General features: G+C 48.6%; 1 protein-coding gene across 1 annotated transcript in view; it reads left to right on the top strand.

The window, feature by feature from the left end:
• The first annotated feature begins 975 nt into the window (after positions 1-975).
• Positions 976-25,204, top strand: part of LOC141088386 (transmembrane emp24 domain-containing protein 11-like) — a 113,827-nt gene continuing 89,598 nt past the window's right edge. The window contains exon 1 of the mRNA XM_073574402.1: positions 976-1,243. The gene's annotated coding sequence lies outside the window, so the exon portion shown is untranslated. The remainder of the gene's footprint in view (positions 1,244-25,204) is intronic.

Below are 25,204 nucleotides of genomic sequence, written 5' to 3'. Positions count from 1 at the left end.
GGAGGGGCTCCGACTGATGGAGGAACTCCATCACCTGGCTCAACAGATGCGTAGGTAAGGGCCAGGCTTGAAGCCCTGGATAACTCTCTCGGTTCAGCCAGGCTGGAAGCCCTGGCTGCTGGTTCCGACTCACGTCTCTCGCCCCGAGAGCAAAGCCGATAATAGGATCTCACCGATGCGCTCGAAGACCCTGACGATGACGTAGAGTGTCATCTTGAGGACCGTGACCTACGACCCCTCCTGTGAGACCTGGACCTCTGACGTGCATGCGAGGAATGCTTGCTACATCAGTGTAAGGAGCTATATCTATGGCTATGATAACGGTATGGTGACTTTGATGAGGTTGAGCTAGAACCCCGGCGTCTACGCCTATATGGTTCAGCTTCATTGGATACATCCATGGCCAAAGCAGATGGAACCACCTGGGGCTGCGCAGAGGTTACAGTGACTCCAGATGCGTCCCTGCCAGCATCAGCAACACAGGGAACAGCAGCTGCCTGTAAAGGTGACACGCCTGTGTCCTGCTGCATCTCAACTGGCCTTGAGTCTGAGGTGTCCTCTGCCGAAGAAGCAGTATTGCCTTTGGACCCCATCTGCCCTAAAGATAGTATCTGCTGGGGTGTGTGAAATGGCTCTTGCAGGGCTAGTAATGGCGCTTTATTAACGGCACCAAATTCACTCCTTGTCCCGGAGAGGGGCTTCACTCCTTGCTAGGCCTGAATGAGGCAACGCTGGCCAGGGATTTATCAGAGCAGGGATTGTTGGCTGGGATAGAGTACGCACCGCACTACCGCCTGCACGGCGCGCCTGCAATCTCCCTGCAGACCCGGTGGGGAACAGCCACTGTTACCGGAGTCCCGGCAGCCTGAACTACAATGGATGGAGCGTCGGCCGCTGAACCGAGGGTGGGCGGAGCTACAACGCCTGCCCGGCGCTTGCGAGAGTGCCTGGCCGACACAGCAGCGGTGGGGATAGGGCTGGAGCTGTAGAGAAACCTGGTGGGAGGGCGGGTGCGCCGTGCGGACCGCCGCCGACCTGATGCCACAGCCACGAGAGAGGAAATATGTGCACTGAGCCCTGAAATTAGGGCCTGCACCCATTGCTCACCCTCCTGCGCTGCCCTGTCCCATAGCAACTCCAGCAGAGGATCTGTCACAGCTCTTCTCCAGACAGTGCTGACGAGCACCTCCGGGACCCAAAAGAGAAGAGGAGGATCTACGCAGCTGCTGCCATTAAATACCAGGTACTGGTGGGGGGGTTGAGAATAGCCCTATGGGCTATCATTGGCCAGCCTAAAACGAAGGGGCACCGCAGTCAGTGGCACATTCCTTAGATAGTGCTGTGCCATCCATTCAGTGCTGGGGTCCTGGGTTCAAATCCCATGAATGACAACATCGACAAGAAGCTCATGTGTGTTTCCTCCCACATTCCAAAGGCATACTGAGAGGGAATCTAGATGGAGAGCCTCATGGGGGAAAGTGCTCAATATCTGTGAAACACTGCAAAGTAAAATAGTGCTATTTAAGGCCTGTTTCACACTTGCTTTTTTTTGCAGCGCGTTTTTCCCGCAAAAAAAACGCATTGAAAAACGCATACAAAAGCATACAACTGCTGCGTTTTTTTCAAGCATTTTTATGAGCATGCATGAAAAAAACGCAGCGTTTTTAAGCGTTTGTATGCGTTTTTAGTGCGTTTTTACCGCGTTTGCGTTTTTTTCCAACATTAGGTGGCCACTCACACTAACCCAAACCATGACTTTACTAACCCTAACCCTGACCCTAACCCTAACCCTTAACCAAACCATACTTAACCCTAACCCTGACCCTAACCCTAACCCTAACCCTGACCCTAACCCTAACCCTAACCCTGACCCTAACCCTGACCCTAACCCTAACCCTGACCCTAACCCTTAACCAAACCATACTTAACCCTAACCCTGACCCTAACCCTAACCCTAACCCTAACCCTGACCCTAACCCTAACCCTAACCCTTAACCAAACCATACTTAACCCTAACCCTGACCCTAACCCTGACCCTAACCCTAACCCTAACCCTGACCCTAACCCTAACCCTGACCCTAACCCTAACCCTAACCCTGACCCTAACCCTTAACCAAACCATACTTAACCCTAACCCTGACCCTAACCCTTAACCAAACCATACTTAACCTTAACCCTAACCCTAACCCTGACCCTAACCCTGACCCTAACCCTAACCCTAACCCTGACCTTAACCCTTAACCAAACCATACTTAACCCTAACCCTGACCCTAACCCTAACCCTAACCCTAACCCTGACCCTAACCCTAACCCTAACCCTGACCCTAACCCTAACCCTAACCCTAACCCTTAACCATGCCATACTTAACCCTAACCCTGACCCTAACCCTTAACCAAACCATACTTAACCTTAACCCTAACCCTAACCCTGACCCTAACCCTAACCCTAACCCTAACCCTGACCCTAACCCTTAACCAAACCATACTTAACCCAACCCTGACCCTAACCCTGACCCTAACCCTAACCCTGACCCTAACCCTAACCCTAACCCTGACCCTAACCCTTAACCAAACCATACTTAACCCTAACCCTGACCCTAACCCTAACCCTAACCCTAACCCTGACCCTAACCCTAACCCTAAACCCCCTTAACTAACCCTAACTTTACCCAAACCCCTAAATTCCATTGTCTAAACTAATGGTAAAAAAAAAAAGCATGTGCAAAAAAACGCATACATAAGCATGCCAATGCGCACATATGCTCACCATAGACTTATAATGGGTGTCTTGCTGTAAAAAAACGCATTGCGCGCGCATGCGTTTTTTTGAGGCAAATCGGACGCACAAAAAATGCAACAAGTTGCATTTTGTGCGCCCGAGCGCATACCGCAAAAAAACGCATGCGCGGTAAAACGCGTACAAACGCATGTGTGTGCGCACATAAGCGCATCCCATGCAAAGTATAGGAAAAAAAAACGCATGCGCTATTTAGCGCTAAATTACCGCAAAAAAAAACGCAAATGTGAAACCAGCCTCAGCAAAGCATAATAACTAGTGATGAGCGAGCACTAAAATGCTCAGGTGCTTGCTGCTCGGGTTGACCATATTGGAATGCTCGGCTGCTTGACACGAGCAATGAGTCCAATGTAAGTCTATGGGAAACTTGAGTATTTTTCTGGTGGCCCCCCGGGGGACTTTAGAGGGACTATAAAAATTGCAGAAATCGATGGGAAAAGTGCTCAAATGACATGGGAACATCATGGAGAACACTCCTGGAAGCATTTCTGACTCCCAGGTCACTGCTGTGAAAATGTTGTCAGAGTCTTACGCCACTTTCACAGGCGCACAATAAAACATACAAAGCTAAAATGGATTTTCCTGGGAAATATGTTAAGGAACATCCCTTTCAGGGTAACGACTTGTATATAAGGCAAAAAAATAACAAAAAACAAAAATGATCCTCCACACCTTGGGCTATGCTCACACGTAGCGTTTTTATGTGTTTTTCAACTTTTAGCATCGCTTTCAACCAAGACAAATGCATTCACTGGGAAATGTCATTTTAACATTTTACAACCTTAGCTGGCCATGTGGTGTGTGACACAACATCAGACACATCCTGTTTCATTTATGGAAGAGGGACTCTGAAAGTCACAAAGCCTATTTTTATAGGGCCATCAGGAGGCCTTTACTATTTATCTATCAGCCAGCTATGCTTTGTTGTTCCCATTATTAAACAATGGGTCTCATATACTGTTATTGCCTATGTGTGGGGAGGCGGACCCCCATATAGTGATTGGGCCGGAACCAAGGGGACCGCCATCAGAGTTATTGAAGGAACCACATCAGGAGGATTACAAAGGGAGACATGCGACTGAAGTTGTCAGGGCAACAGGGGGCGGGGCTAGGGTAAAAGGAGCAGGGGGCGTGCTGCGGTGGCAGTTGAGAGAGAGCGAGAGAAAAGGCTGGAGGCAGGGTGACTTGAAGGGGCACTCAGAGGAGCCTGAGAGTAGAAAGCTGCGCATTGACCGACAAGAGAGACGTGAGAGACTGTTACCAGGGACTGCTCCCCGCCCCCGTTCTGAGAGAATTATCCCCGCTGCCCCCCGCATTGGTGGGAGAGGAACTTTACCTCAGGTTGTGTCCATGAGTACACGTAACAGGTCACAGAGGCCTGGACACTTCCCCCCAGCCTTCCCCCATCGTGCCGACCCGGCCTGAAGATGCGCCACCTTGTCACAGGTGAGATAAAAGGCCCACTACCCCGGCTTTGGGAGAGACTCCTTGATAAAGGACGGCTACAGGTGATCTGGGGAACTGCATCATCACCGCGCGCCACCATCATCGCTTACTTCAAGGCCTGTTGCGCCAAAACCGGCATCGTTTTCTTCAGGGCCTGTTGCGCCCCACCGGCATCGTTTTCTTCAGGGCCTGTTGCGCCCCACCGGCATCGCTTTCTTCAGGGCCTGTTGCGCCCCATTCCTTCCCGGAGTAGCGAGGCTTCAGGACAGCCGCCTCAGCGACCTCTACGCACCGCGCTCACGAAACTAGCAGTTCCTGGAAGGCTAAGTGGCATTATAATCTTGTTAAGATTGTTGAGTCCCTGCGTGGACTGTTTGTTTTTGTCCTTAATTTATGTTTGTTCAGCCAAGCCCAGTGACTACAGTTAGATAAAAGTTATTTCGCGAACCACCATCCGTCTAGTGTCTCGTCACTGCATCCTGCGAACCTGCTCAACCCTACACTTGGCGTAGTCGGCAGGATGCAGTCCCTGAGCACAGACAGTGGTGCCCCAGATCAGGGTAGAGTTGTAAACTCCTCAAATAAGGAGGGTCCCCGTATCAGTATATCCTTGGGGGCAGCGTCGGACTGGCCCACCGGAGAACCGGTGGATTCTCCGGTGGGCCCTGGCATCTGGTGGGCCCTGGCACCTGCTGGCATACAGGGCCAGCAGTTGCCAAGGGCCCCCGCTGCTCCAGGGGCCCCCAGCCAGTGGTGTGTCGCACACCATGCAGCTGCTATGGGGGCCCCTGCCAGCGGAGCAGCAGTGGGTGTCAGGAGGCAGGAGCCCCTGTCCCCGCTGCTAAAGAGAAATGAATATTCACTGCGAAGCAGTGAATATCATTTCAGGTCTCCACCCCCAGAGGCCCCGCCCCCAGCCCAGTAAGCTGCTCTGCAGACTACAGCTGTAAATCAGGGCCGGCGCCGCCCTCAGTCCCCTCTGCTCCTGGCTCACAGCCAGTGCGCGATGACGTCACTACATCGCGCACCCGCTGTGTGTCTGGCAGAGGGGGCAGCTCCTGACACTGAAGCCGGGATCAGCGTGGGAGCGAGGAGGAGAGGTGAGTATTGTGTTTTGTTTTTTATCTCTCTCTCTCTCTCTCTATCTGTCTCTCTCTCTCTATCTCTATATCTCTATATATCTCTCTCTATCTCTCTTATATCTATCTATCTTTCTATCTCTATCTATTATCTATATCTATCTATCTCTATATCTATCTCTATCTATTATCTATATCTATCTATTTCTATATTTATCTCTATCTATCGCTCTATCTTTATATCTATCTTTCTATCTCTACATCTATCTCTATATCTATCTATCTATCTTACTCTATCTATCGCTATATCTATTATCTCTATATTTATTATCTATCTAGCTACCATATATATCTATCTATCTTTATCTATATATATCTCTATCTAATATCTATATCTATCTATCTATCTCTATACCTATCTATCTATTTATCTATCCGTTATCTATCTCTATATCTTTTCTCTGTATCTATCTATCTCTATATCTATTTCTCTCGCTATCTATCGCTCTATCTCTATATCTATCTTTATATCTATATATATATATCTATCTCTATCTATCTCTATATCTATATCTATTTCTCTCTATATCTATCTCTATATCTCTCTCTATAGCTATCTATCTATATATCTCTATCTATCACTATATCTATCTCTCTGTATATCTATCTATCGCTCTATCTCTATATCTATCTTTCTATCTCTATATCTATATATGTATCTATCTATCTTTCTCTATCTATTTATCTCTATATCTTTATTCTGTATCTATCTCTCTCTATATCTATATCTATCTATCTCTATATATATCTATATCTATTTCTCTCTATATCTCTCTCTATATCTATCTATCTATTTATCTCTATCTCTATATCTATCTCTCTGTATATCTATCTATCTTTCTATCTCTATATCTATCTTTCTCTATCTATCTATCTATTTATCTCTATCTATTATCTATATCTATCTCTATCTATCTATCGCTCTATCTCTATATCTATCTTTCTATCTCTACATCTATCTCTATATCTGTCTTTCTATCTATCTCTATATCTATATCTATCTATTATGTCTATCTATCTAGCTATCTCTATTATCTATATCTACCTATCTCTATATCTTTCTGTCTTACTCTATCTCTATATCTATCTGTTATCTCTATATTTATTATCTATCTTTATCTATCTATCTCTATCTATTATCTATATCCATATCTATCTCTCTATCTATTTATTGATCTCTGTATCTATCTCTCTCTATATCTATCTCTCTCTATATCTACCGCTCTCTCTATCTCTATCTATCTTTATATCTATATCTATCTATCTCTATATCTATATCTATCTACCTATCTATATATCTGTTTCTCTCTATATCTATCTCTATATCTCTCTCTCTATAGCTATCTATATATTATCTCTATATCTATCTATCTATATATTATCTCTATATCTATCTATCTATCTCTATATCTATCTGTTATCTCTATATCCATATCTATCTCTATATCCATATCTATCTCTATATCTATCTATCTCTATATCTATCTTTCTATCTAACACCATATCTTTATATCTATCTCTATATCTCATTATCTATCTATCTCTATCTCTCTCTTTATCTATCTATCTATTGATCTATCCATCTATCTCTATATCTATCTATTATATCTATCTATTATCTCTATTATCTATATCTATCTATCCATCTATCTATCTAGCTATCTCTATCTATCTCTATATCTCTCTATATCTATCTTTCTAACTCTATATCTATCTATCTCTATACATATCTCTATATCTAGCTATTATCTCTATATATATCTCTATATCTATCTTTCTATATCTATCTGTCTCTATATCTATCTATCTCTATATCTATTATCTCTATATATATCTCTATATCTATCTTTCTATATCTATCTATCTCTATATCTATTATCTCTATATCTATCTATCTCTATATATATCTCTATATCTATTTTTATTTATAGCCATCTATCTATATATATTTATCTCTATATCTATCTATATATGTCTATATTATTATTATTATTATATCTGTATATCTCTGTCTATTATCTATCTCTATCTATTATCTATCTCTATATATCTCTATATATTTCTATCTATAGCTATCTATCTATCTATCTATCTATCTATCTATCTATCCATTATCTATTTTCTATCTATCTCTATATCTATCTACCTATCGATCTATCTATCTATATTTCTTTCTATATCTATCTTTATATCTATCTCTATCTATCTCTATGAATCTTTCTATCTATATCTATCCATTATCTACTTTCTATCCATTATCTACTATCTATCTCTATATCTATCTATTTCTACATCTATCTTTCTATCTATATCTATCTAACTCTATATATCTATATATCTATATAGCATTATACCCTATGAGGAGGCAGCATTATACCCTATGAGGGGGCAGCATTATACCCTATGAGGGGGCAGCATTATACCCTATGAGGAGGCAGCATTATACCCTATGAGGAGGCAGCATTATACCCTATGAGGAGGCAGCATTATACCCTATGAGGAGGGCAGCATTATTCCCTATGACGGGGTGCATTATTCCCTATGAGGGGGGTGTATTATACCCTATGAGGGGGGCAGTATTATACCCTATGAGGGGGCAGCATTATACCCTATGAGGGGGTGCATTATTCCCTATGAGGGGGGCAGTATTATACCCTATGAGGGGGGCAGTATTATACCCTATGAGGGGGGCAGTATTATACCCTATGAGGGGGTGTATTATACCCTATGAGGGGGTGCATTATACCCTATGAGGGGGTGCATTATTCCCTATGAGGGGGGCAGTATTATACCCTATGAGGGGGGCAGTATTATACCCTATGAGGGGGGCAGTATTATACCCTATGAGGGGGTGCATTATACCCTATGAGGGGGTGCATTATACCCTATGAGGGGGCAGTATTATACCCTATGAGGGGGGCAGTATTATACCCTATGAGGGGGGCAGTATTATACCCTATGAGGGGGGCAGTATTATACCCTATGAGGGGGTGCATTATACCCTATGAGGGGGTGCATTATACCCTATCATTATACCCTATGAGGGGGGCAGTATTATATTCTATGAGATGGCTGCATTATATTCTATGAGATGGCTGCATTATATTCTATGAGGGGTCTACATTATATTCTATGAGGGGGCTGCTTTATATTCTATGAGGGGGCTACCCCAACTCCTGCTACATAATTAAGACATGTACAACCTTATATTATACCCGGATATTAGTGTGTTTTACCGCACAATTGGTGGTCTGGTATTTAACTCTATGCAGCTACATAGTGGGCCCCAAGAATGATTTTCTCTGGTGGGCCCAAGGTGTTCCAGTCCGACGCTGCTTGGGGGCCATGCTGAACAACCTGCCTAGATTTTCCGGCTCCAATACTATGTTATGGAGCTGGACAGAGCGAATGCGGGGGCTCTTCCGGATGCATCCTATGACCCCTGATCTGGAGGCCGAGGTGGCAATCATGACACTGGATGGGGAGGCGCGGAGGTCTGTGATGTTGAAATCTCCGGGGCACCGCAACACGTTTGAAAAAGTGTTACAGATAGTAGAACAGACCCATGGGGACCCTACAGATGTGGGGGAGTAAAGAACCCGTTTGTCGGATGCAAGTAGAGGGGGAGACGGTCACAGAGTATATGAATCTTCTCCAAGAATTGCATACGGCTATAGAAAGGAAAGATGGAGTAGGGGTAGGACATGTTGACATTACCCTACGTGATCTACTGGTGACTGGACTGCGAGATCCACTAATAAAGCAGGCATTACAGGAGAAGATCAGAATGAATCCTCAAATAGACTTTTCAGAATTGGGAAGTCAGGCACGGGTACGAGAGCAAGAGCAAGGGATCGTGGTCCCCGTGGTGAAGGTCCGAGGTGTGGAGGCCTCCTCAAATGCAGGTGAGGAGCCTCAGTGGGTGGAGGAGATGAAGAAAGAATTGAAGAATATTAAGGGCGAGTTGGCCGAAGTAAAGAGAAGAACCGAAACTGGGACTGGGCGACCTAGCTTTAATTCCGGCCCCAGGGGGCCACGTTCCCCGCGGGGGGGAAGCCTATACCAGCTCGGTGTTATGAATGTGGAGAACCAGGCGACTTCGCCCATGAGTGTCCGCGGCGTGGGAAATACCCACCCCGGTGGCCATTAAACTAAAGGGCTCCGGGCTGGGGGAACGCCGCTCTGAGCCAAGACCACAACTAGGGGTGGTGGAAGTCCCGAAGATTTGGTAGCAAAGTGTCCGGTAGTTTGGGCAGAAGTAGAGGGCCGGGCCATCCGGTGTCTGGTGGATACGAGGTCACAAGTAACCACTATGCCCGCAGCGTACTTTCAACAAAACTTTCCGGAGGCAGCAAGGCCTCAGTGGGGGCCCATGATTAGACTAGTTGCCGCCAACCAACTGCCGGTCCCGGTTGCCGGGGTAGTGTGGGTGCAGGTGACGTTGTGCGGTAAACCCCTTGGCCGCAGAGGGGTGTTGCTGACTAAAGGAGAAGCTGATCAACGAGACCCCATCACCCTAGGCATGAATATTTTAAAAGAGTTTGGTAACTTGTTGCTTAATGATCCCACACAAAAGATACTGAAGCAGTGGGGTTCTCGCACAGCTCAGGGACAGGTATTCCAACAGCTGGTGCGAGGTGCGTGGGTGCATCAGGACTGCCAGGAGGGTGAGGCTCTGGGCAAGGTCATCGCGTCAGCGGCACCCCTGCTTGTGCTACCTCCTGGACAGACAGTGGTGGCCCTGCCAATTCGGGCCCCGATACCTTTGGAGGGTGTGGAGGTGCAGGTGGAGCCGTGTCACTCAGAGCACTTACCTCCTGGCATACTGGTGGCCCATTCCCTCGCTACGGTGCAAAAAGGAACCGTCCTGGTACGCTGCATTAACCTTGAAGACCGAGATACCATTCTGAAAGCACGGACTGTACTGGCCAAACTAGTAAAGCCTTTAGAAGAAGTGCTGCCCGCTCCTGCGGTTCAATTACGTACGAGTACACCCCGAGGATCCTTGGGAGGTAACAATACGAACCTTACAGGCCCACGAAGTCTCGGCACAAGAGAAGGGCCGAAATATTTTGGAGCAGATGCGGGCTGAGCTTTCTGGACTAACTGCAGCCCAACTTTCACATGTAAAAGCATTGCTGGGACAGTACCATGAAGTATTTGCTAGCCATGAGGACGACTTTGGGTGTACCACCGCCATCACTCATGAGATCCCCACAGCAGGAGTGGCCCCTATCCGAGAACGATATCGACAGATTCCGCCACAACTCTATCAAGAGGTGAAAACTTTGCTGGCCCAAATGCTGCGAAAAGGGGTGATACGGGAAAGTCAAAGCCCCTGGGTGGCCCCAATCGTGTTGGTCCGGAAGAAAGATGGTACACTACGATTCTGTGTGGATTTTCGTAAATTGAATGCTTGCACTATTAAAGACTCATACCCATTGCCCCGCATAGAAGAATCCCTGTCTGCATTGGGCAAGGCAACATATTTTTCGACCTTGGACTTGGCCAGTGGGTACTGGCAGGTGCTCATGTCTGAAGAGGACAGAGCTAAGACGGCGTTCATAATGCCCATGGGACTGTTTGAGTTTAATCGGATGCCATTCGGGCTGGCCAACGCCCCCGGGATCTTTGAGCGATTGATGGAGCGATGTCTAAGGGATCTCAATTTTGAGGCCACGTTGATCTACCTGGAAAACATCATTGTCTATGCCGCCTCCTTCGAGGACCACCTGAAGCGGTTGGGACAGGTACTCAGCCGCCTGCAAAAGTACGGGTTGAAGGTGAAGCCTCAGAAATGCCACCTATTTCACTCTCAGATTGAGTATCTGGGTCATGTCGTTTTGGCAGAGGGTGTGAGGCTATTCCGGGAGAAGACTGCTGCTATCCAGAAATGGCCTACCCCCGAGACGGTGAAAGACGTGCAGGCTTTTCTGGGGTTAGCTGGATATTACCGTCGCTTCGTAAAGAATTTTGCACGTCGAGCTCGAGCCCTGCATGACCTGCTGAAGGGGGCTCCCGCTGGGGCCAATGGGCAGAAAGTCCAGTGGCAACACCCTCAGGAAGAGGCCTTCCGAGACCTCAAGGCTGCACTTTCGGATGCCCCAGTGTTGGCTTATGCGGATTTCTCTCAGCCGTTCATCCTGCACACTGACGGGAGTCTTCACGGGCTGGGGGCTGTGTTGCCACAGGTTCAGGATGGCCGGGAGAGGGTGATCGCATATGGAAGCCGTTCACTCCATGACTCCGAGAGTAACCCTGACAATTACAGCTCTTTTAAGCTCGAGCTCCTCGCAGTGGTGTGGGCTATGACGGAGAGATTTGCAGAGTACCTAGCGGGCTCCGAGGTTTTAGTGCGAACCGACAACAACCCACTGGCTCATTTGGAAAATGCCAAGTTGGGGGCTTTGGAGTAGCGATGGGAGGCCCAGATGGCGAAGTACAATTACAAGATTATTTACAAAAGAGGGGCCGACAATGTTCATGCAGATGCCCTCTCCAGGATTCGACATACAACTCCCGGACAGAATCGAGACGAAGAATTAGAAGGTGAGGAAATACCGTTCGTTCTTACCGCTGCCGTGCTCACCAATGTTGATTCAAAAGTATCTTCCCCAGAGGCCCACAGGGGCATCCTGGAACAATCTCGGGATAAGTGGATACAACAGCAACAAGAAGATGAAGAAGTTGGACTTCTCCGGACATGGGTCGCCGCTGGTCAATTACCCTCTGATACTCAGCGGCAAACTTTGACCCAAGACCTGTCGCTGATGCTGCGACAATGGGAGAGACTGATTATCCAAAAGGGACTACTGTACCGTAAAATCACTTTGCAAACAACCTCAACGACTGTGTGGCAGGTGGTTACGCCCGGAGCTCAACTACACGAGCTGGCTCGAGAGGCTCACGAAAAAGGGGCCCACTTTGTAGTCAAAAAGACTTTGCAATGGTTACAACAGAAAGTTTATCACCCACGCTTGTCGGCTGTTGTGGACGAAGTTTGCCGTATCTGCCGCTTATGTGAATTGGCCAAACCGCCCGCTCAGAGAGCTGCAACACAGACGATTGTGACTTCAGCACCCCTTGAGCTCCTGACGGTGGATTACCTGAACATTGGTCCCTCATTCCAGGGATACGAACACTGCCTCGTCATGGTGGATCATTTCACCAAGTTCGCTGTGGTCACCCCTACTCGAGACCAGACCACGGAGTCGGCCGCCTCCGCAATTTGCAGAAATTTTATACAAGGCTGTCCTCAGCGTATACATTCCGACCAGGGAGCATGTTTTTTGGGGAAAGTTATGGAGGAACTACATCATCTTTTTCGGATTGACAAATCCCGGACCACACCATATCACCCGCAAGGGAATGGGGCTTGTGAGCGATTTAATCGAACATTGATTCAAATGCTACCCACTCTGGAGAGTGACAAGAAAGCTCGTTGGCCTGAATATGTTTCTGAATTAGTATGGGTTTATAATAATCGGGTACATCGAGTTACGGGCTATACTCCTTATTCCCTGCTGTTTGGACGAGAGGGTAAAGGGATCACGGAGGTAGAGTTGGACCCCGAAGAGCATTGGCCCTGGACCGGAGTGTCTTCTTGGGTCCGAAATCATCGTCACAAGCTGCAAACTCGTCATCGAATTGTACATACCAAACTTCAAGACTGGGAACACCCAGGGAAGAATACAACTTCCCCTCCTCATCTCCAAAGCGGGGACCGTGTGCTTGTACTGGATCAACGCCACCAGAACAAACTGGAGTCACGTTGGGAAGAGAGTCCTTATCGGGTACTACGCCGTATCCATCCAGAAGGACCTGTGTATGAAATACGGCCTGAGCAGGATGAAACACTGCCCAGCCGCATTGTGCATCGTAATATGTTACGCCCGTGTATTTCCACCGACCCGAAACAACTGGAACCCGTCCCGTTGACATCCGAACCGGAGTCCATATGCTGGGACTCGGACGACGAGGATTTCCATCCAGACCCCAAGGGCCCTCCACCCAATAATGAGCCAGTTGACACAATTAACCCGCCTGCATCATGCAGCCCACCGACGTTCACCACCCCAGAAGATTCCACCCCAGTCGAACTTAGACGCTCCGAGCCGTCAACAGCCGGCAAACCCCCCGAACGGTATGAACAAGACCAGTTTGTATGGCAACGAATCTTGACACCTTTACAGGCCAATCTCAATAGACTAACACCCTCGCCCGAGGACTGGTGAGCTTACAGGGTGGGAGAATGTGGGGAGGAGGACCCCCATATAGTGATTGGGCCGGAACCAAGGGGACCGCCATCAGAGTTATTGAAGGAACCACATCAGGAGGATTACAAAGGGAGACATGCGACTAAAGTTGTCAGGGCAACAGGGGGTGGGGCTAGGGTAAAAGGAGCAGGGGGCGTGCTGCGGTGGCAGTTGAGAGAGAGCGAGAGAAAAGGCAGGAGGCAGGGTGACTTGCAGGGGCACCGAAAGGAGCCTGAGAGTAGAAAGCTGCGCATTGACCGACAAGAGAGACGTGAGAGACTGTTACCAGGGACTGCTCCCTGCTCCCGTTCTGAGAGAATTATCCCCGCTGCCCCCCGCGTTGGTGGGAGAGGAACTTTACCTCAGATTGTGTCCGTGAGTACACGTAACCAGGTCACAGAGGCCTGGACACTTCCCCCCAGCCTTCCCCCATCACGCCGACCCGGCCGTCACCGGCCTGAAGATACGCCACCTCGTCACAGGCGAGATAAAAGGCCCACTGCCCCGACTTTGGGAGAGACTCCTTGATAAAGGACGGCTACAGGTGATCTGGGGAACTGCGTCATCACCGCGCGCCACCATCATCGCTTACTTCAGGGCCTGTTGCGCCCCACCGGCATCGTTTTCTTCAGAGCCTGTTGCACCCCACCGGCATCGTTTTCTTCAGGGCCTGTTGCGCCCCACCGGCATCGCTTTCTTCAGGGCCTGTTGTGCCCCACCGGCATCGCTTTCTTCAGGGCCTGTTGCACCCCACCGGCATCGCTTACTTCAGGGCCTGTTGCGCCCCACCGGCATCTCTTTCTTCAGGGCCTGTTGTGCCCCATCGGCATTGCTTTCTTCAGGGCCTGTTGCGCCCAAGCGGCATCGCTTTCTTCAGGGCCTGTTGCGCCCCACCGACATCGCTTTCTTCAGAGCCTGTTGAGCCCAATTCCTTCCCGGAGTAGCGAGGCTTCAGGACAGCCTCCTCAGCGACCTCTACGCGGCCGCGCTCACGAAATCAGCAGTCCCTGGAAGACTAAGTGGCATTATAATCTTGTTAAGATTGTTGAGTCCCTGCGTGTACTGTTTGTTTTTGTCCTTAATTTATGTTTGTTCAGCCAAGCCCAGTGGCTACAGTTAGATAAAAGTTATTTTGCGAACCACCATCCGTCTAGTGTCTCGTCACTGCATCCTGCGAACCTGCTCAACCCTACATATGCAGTGAGTGGCAGGGCTGCCAAAAATTTGGACGCACCCCAATAACCCTTTGAAGAGACATACAGGAGGCCCACCTGAAAGCAATGTTCCCATTATTAGGAAGTTGATACAATTTCAACATTTCCATTTACTTATCTAGACACGATATCTAATTGGCGGTATACCTTGTGTAGTACGGGTAGACCTGCGTAACACTGGTGTGATTGGGAATCTTACTGGTTGTCTGGCGCTAACTGCTGGTGTAGTTAAACTAGGTAGTATTCTCCTACTGACTCTTAGTCTCACCATGGGTATGACAGATTCACCATTGGCAGGGCGAGGGTTCTCTGGCTCCACTGCAGGTATGGCATCTGCAACCTGAACTTCTTGATTTTCAGAGTTCTCAGGAGTCACTTCTTCTTGTACTACCAGTTGGAGGAATGTCAACACTGGCACTATAGCATCATTTACTTTAGTCCAATTTGCAGGGAATTCTCCAAGTATGGTGCTGACCTTTTCTTCTTCTATGAGTTGGACGTTATCTTGTTCTTCCATTCTTTCTCTTAACTGGTCAGGGCATAATTTCAAATGATCCCTGGATACTGATGCTGAGGTTTCTCCTCCATCTTTACTAATAAGGCACACCTTGGTATTGTCAAAGTTTGAGGGTAGAATGGCATAAGGCTCAGCTTCCCATTGGTCATTCAATTTATGCAATCTTCTTTTCCTCTTTAAGACTTGTTCTCCTGGTGACAAGGGAACTGCCGGTGCATGCTGATTGTAGTTCCTCTCCTGCTTTTGTCTTGCCTGAACTAAACTCTTTTCCACACATTCTTGTACTCTTCTGTACTGTTGCTGCCTCTCTGTATCCCAGTCAGCATCTGGTGACGTCACCTCAGGTGTCAGAACTCCCATGTCCAAATCAATAGGCAGCTTACCAGGCCTTGCTCTCATTAGGTGGGCTGGCGTGCAGGTGGTGGAATTCACAGGAATGTGGTTGTAGAGGTCTACCAGATCTGGCAACTTTTTTGGCCACAGATTCCTCTCTTCCAAAGGCAAGGTCTTCAGTAGGTCAATCACTACCTGGTTCATCTTCTCACACATGCCATTGGTCTGTGGGTGGTATGGTGTTGTCCGGATCTTCTTACAACCATACAAGTTACAGAATTCTTGGAACACTTCTGCCTCAAAAGCTGGACCTTGATCTGTAAGCACTTGCTCAGGATATCCATGTGGTCTACAGAAGTGTTGTTGGAAAGCTCTGGCTACTGTCCTGGCTGTTTGATCTTTGACAGGCACAACTACCAGGAATCTTGAGTAGTGGTCAACGATGGTAAGAGCATAGATGTAGCCCGACTGGCTTGGGACCAACTTCACATGGTCCAGGTCAACCAACTTGAGTGGCTGCTTTGTCACTATTGGCTGTAGAGGAGCTCTCTGGCTGTTTTGATCCTTTCAGCGCAGGTTACATTGTCCACACTCCCGGCACCACTTTTCAATGGCTTTCCTCATACTAGCCCAATAGAATCTCTCCCGGAGGAATGCTTCCAACTTCTTCCATCCGAAGTGGCCAGCTCCATTGTGGTATGCTTCCATGAGCATTGATGCCTCTATCTTTGGGACTATCACCTGCCAAACCAGCTCATGAGTGCGGGCATTGATACTCCTCCGACACAGCTTTCCTGCATATATGAACAGCCGACCTCTTTCCTTCCACAACTGCAGGGTTTCTTCAGGAGCATCCGACTCTGGGCGTGAGTCAGCTTGTGACAGTAGCTCCTTCACCAGGTGGACTGCAGGGTCATTATCCTGAGTTTCTGCCCAGTCATGATGGGGCAATGGATTTAGGGTGACCTCTTTCAAGCGAGACCATCTGTTTCTCACTCCTTGGGCACGTTGGGCTGCAATTGGCCAGTGGAAGGGAAGTAACGCTATCTCTTCAAGAGCCTCAGGGTCTTCTCCTGCATCTGGCAGATTAGGCATTCTGGACAGTGCACCAGCATTGGCATTCTTGTGCCCTGCTCGGTACTTGATGGTAAACTCATAGTTAGACAGCCGAGCCATCCATCGCTGTTCCAGTGCACCTAGTTTTGCAGTGTCCAAGTGAGTCAACGGGTTGTTGTCCGTGAAGATGGTAAACTTGGCTGAAGCTAGGTAATGCTTGAATCTTTCAGTCACAGCCCAGACTATGGCGAGGAACTCCAGCTTGAAGGAACTATAGTTGTCTGGGTTCCTTTCAGTGGGACGAAGCTTCCTGCTGGCATAGGAGATCACTCTTTCTTTGCCATTCTGTACCTGTGACAGTACGGCTCCCAGTCCCACATTGCTGGCATCAGTATACAACACAAAGGGTTTGTCATAATCTGGGTAGGCCAGAACTTCATCTCCTGTGAGAGCCATCTTTAGTCTGGTGAAGGACCTCTCCAACTCCTCAGTCCATTCAAATGTGGAACTTTTCTGTTTGGCTTTCTTGGACTGTCCCACCAGGAGATTTTGCATAGGAGTGGCTATTTCAGTGAAGCCTTTGATGAACCTTCGGTAGTAGCCTACCAACCCGAGGAATTGGCGTACTTCATGGAGGTTGCTGGGCTTCGACCAGTCCCGGATGACTGTGACCTTGTCAGGATCTGGTGCCACACCTTCTGCACTCAATACATGACCGAGGTACTGTACCTTGGGCTTCAGGAGGTGGCATTTGGAAGGCTTCACCTTTAGGCCAAAGTTGGACAAGGCTTCAAACACCTCAGCCAGGTGCTCCAGATGGTCTTCATAAGTCTTGGAGAAAACAATGACATCATCAAGGTATAACAGGACTGTCTCAAAGTTCATGTGTCCCAGGCAGCACTCCATCAGCCGTTGAAATGTTCCTGGGGCGGTGCAGAGCCCAAATGGCATATAATTGAACTCACAGAGACCCATTGGGGTGGTAAATGCTGTTTTCTCCTTGTCTGCCTCTGCCACGGGAACCTGCCAATACCCACTAGTGAGATCTAAGGTGGAAAAGTAGTTAGCAGTTTTAAGTGCAGCTAATGACTCTTCAATTCTGGGTAATGGGTAGGCATCTTTATGTGTAATGCTGTTAATTTTTCTGTAATCAACACACATTCTCATGGTACCATCCTTTTTGTTTACAAAAACTATTCGAGCTGCCCAGGGGCTACAACTGTCTCTGATAACCCCTGCTTCCTTCATGTCTCTCAACATCCCTTTTGCACATTGGTATTGTGTTGGGGGTATAGGCCGGTACCTTTCTTTTATGGGTGGATGATCTCCAGTGGGGATATGATGTTGAACCCCTTTTGCCTGCCCAAAATCTAGTGGGTGTTTACTGAATACCCGCTCATATTCTTGCGTCACTCTGTAAACCCCATTTTTCTGGTATGAAGGTGTAGAGTCAGTCCCCACCTGCAGTTGCTGGCACCACTCCTCCATCTGCTTCACAGAGCCATTGTCCTCGACCTGATCGGATGAGTTCAAGGGCTCTGCTGCCTGCAAAGAGTTGTTATTAACAGTGAGCAGCTTAGCAACTGTGGCGTATCGAGGTATTGTGGCCTCCTCCTCCCCACAATTCAAAAGGCATACAGGTAATTTCCCTTTACGTACAACAACTACCCCTCTGGCTGTCAGGACAATGGGTCTGCTATCAGAGTATACTGGCTCTACCAATGCCTGGTAATCCTTTCCTCTGAGGCCTATGGCTGCCTGACACCAAATCAACATTTCACATCTGGGGGGTATTGCAATGGGGAAAGCATCACTCACTCTGACACTACCAATTTCTCCGCCAGAGAGTTCTACCTGCTGTCTTTGCATCAGGGCCTTGATCTCCTTTTGCAGGACTCGTTGCTCACTGGAACCAGCAGTCTCAGCCACCTGTTGCAACAAGACAATAACCTCGGAAAGACAATTTTCAATTACATTTGTACCAAGAGTCATCATGGGATTACATTCTCGTCGATCAATATCCACAACTATCAGACCTTGAGATTTCAACTCCACCCTCCCCACTTTAACAGTAATTTCTTTACATCCCACATGTGGTAAAGACTGACCATTACTGGCAACTACTGTTAGTTCATCAGTTGGGCCACGGGTGAGATCAGAGTCAGGCCAATACCGCTTGTAGAGAATATAGGGCATAGTGGTCACCTGGGAGCCAGTGTCCATCAAAGCGTTCATGGGGATGCCGTCATTCACCACAGGAAGGACCGGTCTCCCTCCCACATACTTGGCTCACCAGTTCCTTGGGCCTTGTGGTCCTACTCCTGGGGGTTGGCCCTCTGCCCCAGGGATTGCTCATTTAAAGGACAAAATCTTGCAAGATGACCTGCCTTGCAGCAGCGACGACAGATGGGACGTCCGTCCTGGTCATAGCAGTCGTTGTTCCTACCTCGGAGTGGTGGGGTTCTCCTCTTCCGCAGCCACGGGACATCCTCTGAACTGGAAACAAGCTGGATCTTCTCTTTGGAGGACACCTGCAGGGACTGCACGGTTTTAGTAAGTGCAGCCATACCCCTGGTCAACTCCTGGACCTGAAGACGCAGCTCTTCAGTTGGATCTTTATCCAGAGCCTGTGCATCAGCCTCCACAGGGATGGAAGGAAAAGATGTTGTTTCTTGATGGTAGGTGATAGCTGGGTGCCTAGGGGGCGCTGGACGGCTGTCAGTTGATTCCTGCAGGACCCGAATAGCCCTGTCCTTAAAATCAGCAAAGTCCAGATCAGGGTTTTGCAGGGTTATGATGTGCAACTGTCCTCTGTGGGTACTGGATAGGAGTCCTTCAATGAACTGCTCCTTTAACAGTTTATCGTCCCCTTTCACACTGTCAGGATCAACTTGCTTTACTGCTCGCAGCGCCTCCTGCAGGTTAAGAGCATAGTCCCTTATACTGTCCTGCGTTCTCTGCTTACATCCAAAGAATCGCATCTTAATTTCAGCTGCAGTGCGGGTGTCAAAGGTGCTTCTTAGCTTGGCCAAAATCTTTTTAACAGTCTCTTTGTCAGTGTCCTGCCAGGCTTTCACCTCTCTCTGTGCTGCACCCGTTAGCTGTCCAGTAAGGATGCTCACTTTCTGGCTTTCAGACAGAGGGTATACTTTAAACAAACTGCACAGTCTCTCTTTAAATTCACTCAGGGTATGTGACTCACCCGAGTAGTGCGGTAGCCAGGCCGCAACCGGAAGGTAGGGCATAGACAGCGGCATTATGGGGACCGCTGCGGCGGGCGCTACTCCTTGCGGCGCTGTGGGGTTGGCGGCGGCGTCCGCCGCTGCATTGCTGCGTGGCACAGACATTCTCTCCCCCCCTAGTTAACGTTAGCCAGGGCCGGGGGTTGAGTGAGCTTACCGGCGGCCACTTCGCAGGCCTGATGCTCCGGGCTGTAGGCCTCAGCTCCTCCCACTTCTCACACGCTGTCCTCTCTTCCAGCGCGGCTCTTCTCTTCTTCGCGCTCTGCGGCAGGCTCCGCCCATGAAGGCCTGCCCCTTTTCTTCCCGCACGCCAATCAGCGGGATAATGGCGGCAATGGCGCCAACTTCGCACACAGTTTATAGCACACAACAGTCTCTGGCATACAGGACCCGGGGATACCAGGCTCCGTAATCCTGTTCGTGACGTCAAGTTGGGTCGCCCTCCCAGGGCTGTGGGCTACTCGGTACCGGGCCGGTGTCAGCGGGATGTGTCACAGCAGTGGTGACCCGGTCCGTGTCCCTGGGCGCCCAAGTAATGGGGGAGATTGAATGGTGGAATGTAGTTGATTAGATGAATAGTTCGTGACGCCACCTGTGGTGCTCGGCAAGTGAGATGTTAAGCTGACGCTGCATGCAGATCCACTGGGACAGATGGTATGGTGCAGCAAAGATGTAAAAGCTCCCCACAGGTGAAGCTGTAGTCCCAGGACAGTGTAGATGTGGTTGGCACGGGGATGTAGCAGTGCCAGAAGGGTGGGAAGCAGACAAAGACACAGCCACAGCAAGGTGCACTTTCTGTACCTTTACTTGATAAATGCAGTCCAGGGTCCTGATTACAGATGGTACCGGAGCAGGCTAGCCTGGAAGCAGCTCAGGATTCTCTCTCAGCAGATGGGCTGTGCAATCTCCTTCCCTAGCGCTTATTTGAGTGAAGTACTCCTAGTACTGAGTTACACTGAAGTTCCTTCTAATTATCTTCTACTAGCACTCCTCGTATGGCAGACAGCTGTAGCCACTATTCCTCTCTTGACTCACTCCGTGCTGTTGTGACTCCGAGTCTTAGATGGGGGTAGGGCATTTACAGCTTCCTACTCCTCTGATGTCTGTTGCAGGACCATTAGTATCCGTACAAATGTGGAGACCAAGCTCCAGTTCATGCGCTCTCACTGGAGATGAGCCTTTCCTCTCCGCTCGATCTCTGCGCTTCCTCCTCATGTCTGCACACTTCACCCTCCTCACACTAACTGACAATTCCGGTTCAGAGTCCCCCCTGCTGGCCTGGAGTGGAACGGTGTTGCATGCATAGGTTAACTGCGAGAGAGACCCTTCACTGCTTCCAAGCCTGGCATTACCCTCCCTGGAGGAAGGCAAAGCCACTGTGGCGGCCATACTCCTGGGGGCGCCACAGAACTTCATTGTTCATGCTGAAGCATCTACAATAGAATATTGCAATGTTGATGCTTTCCCAACGGTGTTTGAAAGGGTCGCCGAGAGGGAGAAACTCCTGCCAGAGCAGTGGGAACAGGTAGTGGCGCCATACTTGGTGGGGGAACCCCAGAAAGCATACTATGATTTAGTATGGCAACTAAAAACGGAGATTCTTGAACGCTTGGGGGTAACAATGGCTCTCATGGCCTTGCGGGTTCACTGTTGGCCGTATCACTGGGACAAACCACCACACTCGCAAATGTTTGACTTGTTGCACCTGGTCCAGAAGTGGCTGCAGCGAGCGTTCTCTATGCCTGCGCAGATGGTAGAACGGGTGGTGATGGACTGGTTTTTGCACTTCCTGCCGAGGACCGTACAGACTTGGGTTGCTCAGGGTGATCCCCGGAGTGCCGATGAACTGATCGGACTGGTCGAGAGATACCAGGGGATGGAAGGTTCCGTGGGAAAGAAGCCCACTCCATACTGGGGGTCATCCCAACAGGGGGCAGAAGCCCAAAAGGGTGTGTGTCTCCCATAGTGTTTGCCTATGCAGTGAATGCTTGAGCTGGCCCAAATTTGGACGCACCCCAATACCCCTTGGAAGAGACTTGGAGGAGGGCCTCATAAAATAATTTTCCCATTATTAGAACTGGGTGTCCCATACTGATTGACTATGTAGTGATTGCAAGGGCTACCAAAAATTTGGACGCACCCCAATACCCCTTTTTCGAGATGTGGAGGAGGGCCTCATAAAAAATGTTCCCATTAGAAAGGAGCGGGTCTCCTATACTTGTAATGCTCCTGCACTAAGTGTATGGGCTGACAAACATTTACCCCTGGGGGGTATACATGAACATACTGTATAACCATTTTTTTGGTACGGGCATCATAAACACCCTTTTAAAAAATTTATGTGGGTGTTGCATCACGGACCACGGTCACCTTGGTGAACTGGTGGTGTAGGGTGAGGATGAGGAGAAGGAGGAGGGCAACATCAAATAGCAAAAATCAGCAAGCATATACCCATGTGTGGGTGTGAAGAGGTGCATGGGAATAGATCTCACAAGAAAAGGCACTGGATTTCAGTTTATGTTATGCGGCTATCATTCGGTGATGTTGAGAAGTTTGGCCAAATCAAGCCCTTGATCATTTTTATAGTCAGCTTGTCAGCATTTTCAGTTGTCAGGTGGATGCGCTTATCAGTTATAATTCCACCAGCGGCACTAAATACCCGCTCTGACAAAACACTAGCAGCAGGGCAGACCAGTACCTCCAAGGCGTGGAGAGCCAGTTCATGCTGCGTGTCCAGCTTGGAATACCCAACAATTATAAGGCACAGATGAATCACGGAGGATGTTGGAACAGTCACCAAGGTACTCCCTTAGCATCTTCCAAAACTCTGCACTCCTTGTGAGAGTACCCCGTGCCTCAGGAACCTGTGCGATGGGAGGGTCTGAGAAAATGTTATGTGCATGCCGCTAGGTTCAGATAGGGGAGGGACAGGTCTCATGAATTCTTTGAAACTCTGGGGGACCATTACTCAGGGCAACCATTTACTGCAGCTTCCTCAGTCACAAGATGGATCCACTTGCTCACATAGATACAATTGATACGAGATGAACAGTATAGTTTAATGTCACAGCACATTCAGTACAATTCACGTCTCTTAAGCATAGGCGTCATAAACAGTACAGCTGCTTCTTAGAGGCACATTGATTAACAGTCTCTTTTTATAGCACAGTTCTGCACAGATCAAGACTCTTTACTAGAGTTGAGCGACTTTTGGTTTTTTAGGGTCGCGTTTCGTTTCGTGAAACCCGACTTTTCCAAAAGTCGGGTCGAGCAAGATCGTCCGATTATAGGGAAAAGTCGGGGTCGTCCCGAAACACGAAACCCAATGTAAGTCAATGGGGAATAAAAGTCGGCAGTGAGAGGAGGACAGGAAACACACCTACAGTGCCCATTTGAATGCCAAAAGCATCAATTCTTCTTACTTAAGCTTGTCAACCTTAATTAACTTCATAATACAAGTTACGCACTGAAAAATGGGGGTTATTTGGCTAAAGTTGTGGGGGGGGAGGGCTACCTGCAGGTTTTCATGTGCCCTGGGCGAAAGAGCGCCCCTTTAACACATACCACAACTCATCATGCTCCGATACGGCAGAGAAATAGCGGTATAGTACAATGAAAAATACCTCACTTTTTACATCTCATGACGAGGCCCATCTATTTCTCCATACAGAATCATTGGTCCCATATAACGTTTGAAACAGTATATGATGAGCTCCACATAATGCTACAGTATATGTTGGTCCCCATGGTTGAAGCTCCACTGTCTTATGGGCCCAAATAATGCTCCAAACATAATGGGCCCCATTTCTAATGCTCTAGTGTATAATGGGCCCTGTAAATGCTGCTCCAGTGTCTGATGTCCACCTTTGGAATGTTCCAGTGTATGGTGGGCCCCATCTATCATTCTCCAGAGTATAGTGCTCCCCAAAAATTGCTGTCCCAACATTGAAAACAATCAAATAAGTCTCCTCGCTAGGGAATCCCTGGACTAGTCTGGACTCCTCGTCGTCCCCATCTTCCATCTCACTGCACAGTATTTCAACCTTGCAAGTGCTGTGATCCTGAGCAAGTGGGGGGGCCCACTCGTTGGCGACGGCACTGGCACAGGGCCCCTGATAGTACGGTGGTGTGTCTGATGGCGGGTGGGCCGAACCTGCACTTTCATCTGCAGCTTCCTCTTTGTCACCGTGTAAGATGGAACTGTATATGTGAAGGGTAACCTGAGTTTCATCAGGGTCAGATTCAGGCCGTGTAACGTGACAGGGGAATGTAGTGGTCTGGGTCAATGTACCAGCAGATTCATCGAGCAGTGGCTGGGCATCAGTGCACTTGTGTCGCCCCCAGGAGTACAGTCGCCACAGTGGCATTACCTTCCTCCTAGGGAGTGTGATGTCATGCTTGGGAGCAACGAAGGATCTCTCTAGCAGGTTAACTGATTGGGCGTCGTTATTCCAACGAGTCATGACCCTCCAAACAGCGTTCATGAAGGCAAAGTGTTTGTTTTACGTGGGCAGTATGGTTGCAAAGCTGAACCTTAAAGGAATGTCCAGAAGGGCACCACCAGGAGTGGAGCCTACGGTTAAATTCGACTCCACCTGGGAAACCTCAACCATGCCAGCTACAGAACAGATGCACACATTGCAAGCTTAATTCCGTTAACGAACGAGACTCCGTCATGCCCCGCGGTCCGAGTCCGGCTTACTAGAGGGACACGTGAGGCTCTGGAACATGAGATTGGCCAATAACTGGTGTGTCATGCCCTTACATGTCCGTGGCTGCATGTGCGCTACACTGAAAAGGCCAGCGTTTGTCGCTTACAGGTGCAGATAACCCGCTGAACAACGTTAGTGATGGGGATCACTGAGTGATTACAATTATTACCCGCGAACAATGATTTCCCAGTAAGTGCAGGTCAACTGCAGTTCCGGAATTAGGCCTAACCATCATTCCTGAAAAAATGAAAAACTTACGTGTGCAAACCACAGGTGCTGTAGCTTGCCAGCCGTTCTCACGCCCAGTATGGATTACACGTGATTGCACAAAGGTTAGAAAGGGTACCGTATCCCCAGATAACATGTATGGATAGCGTACACATTCAAAATATATGTCTCAGGAGGCAGGCTCAGACGGTGTTAGGCCCAGTATGGATTGCACGTGATTGCACAAAGGTTAGAAAGGGTACCGTATCCCCGGATAACATGTATG

This window comes from Dendrobates tinctorius, unplaced genomic scaffold (genome assembly GCF_039654945.1).
Source record: "Dendrobates tinctorius isolate UK_male_01 unplaced genomic scaffold, ASM3965494v1 ptg000039l, whole genome shotgun sequence".
Lineage (NCBI taxonomy): Eukaryota > Metazoa > Chordata > Amphibia > Anura > Dendrobatidae > Dendrobates > Dendrobates tinctorius.
Note: the sequence above shows the minus strand (reverse complement) of the source record. Positions and strands in the feature narration are given on the sequence as shown.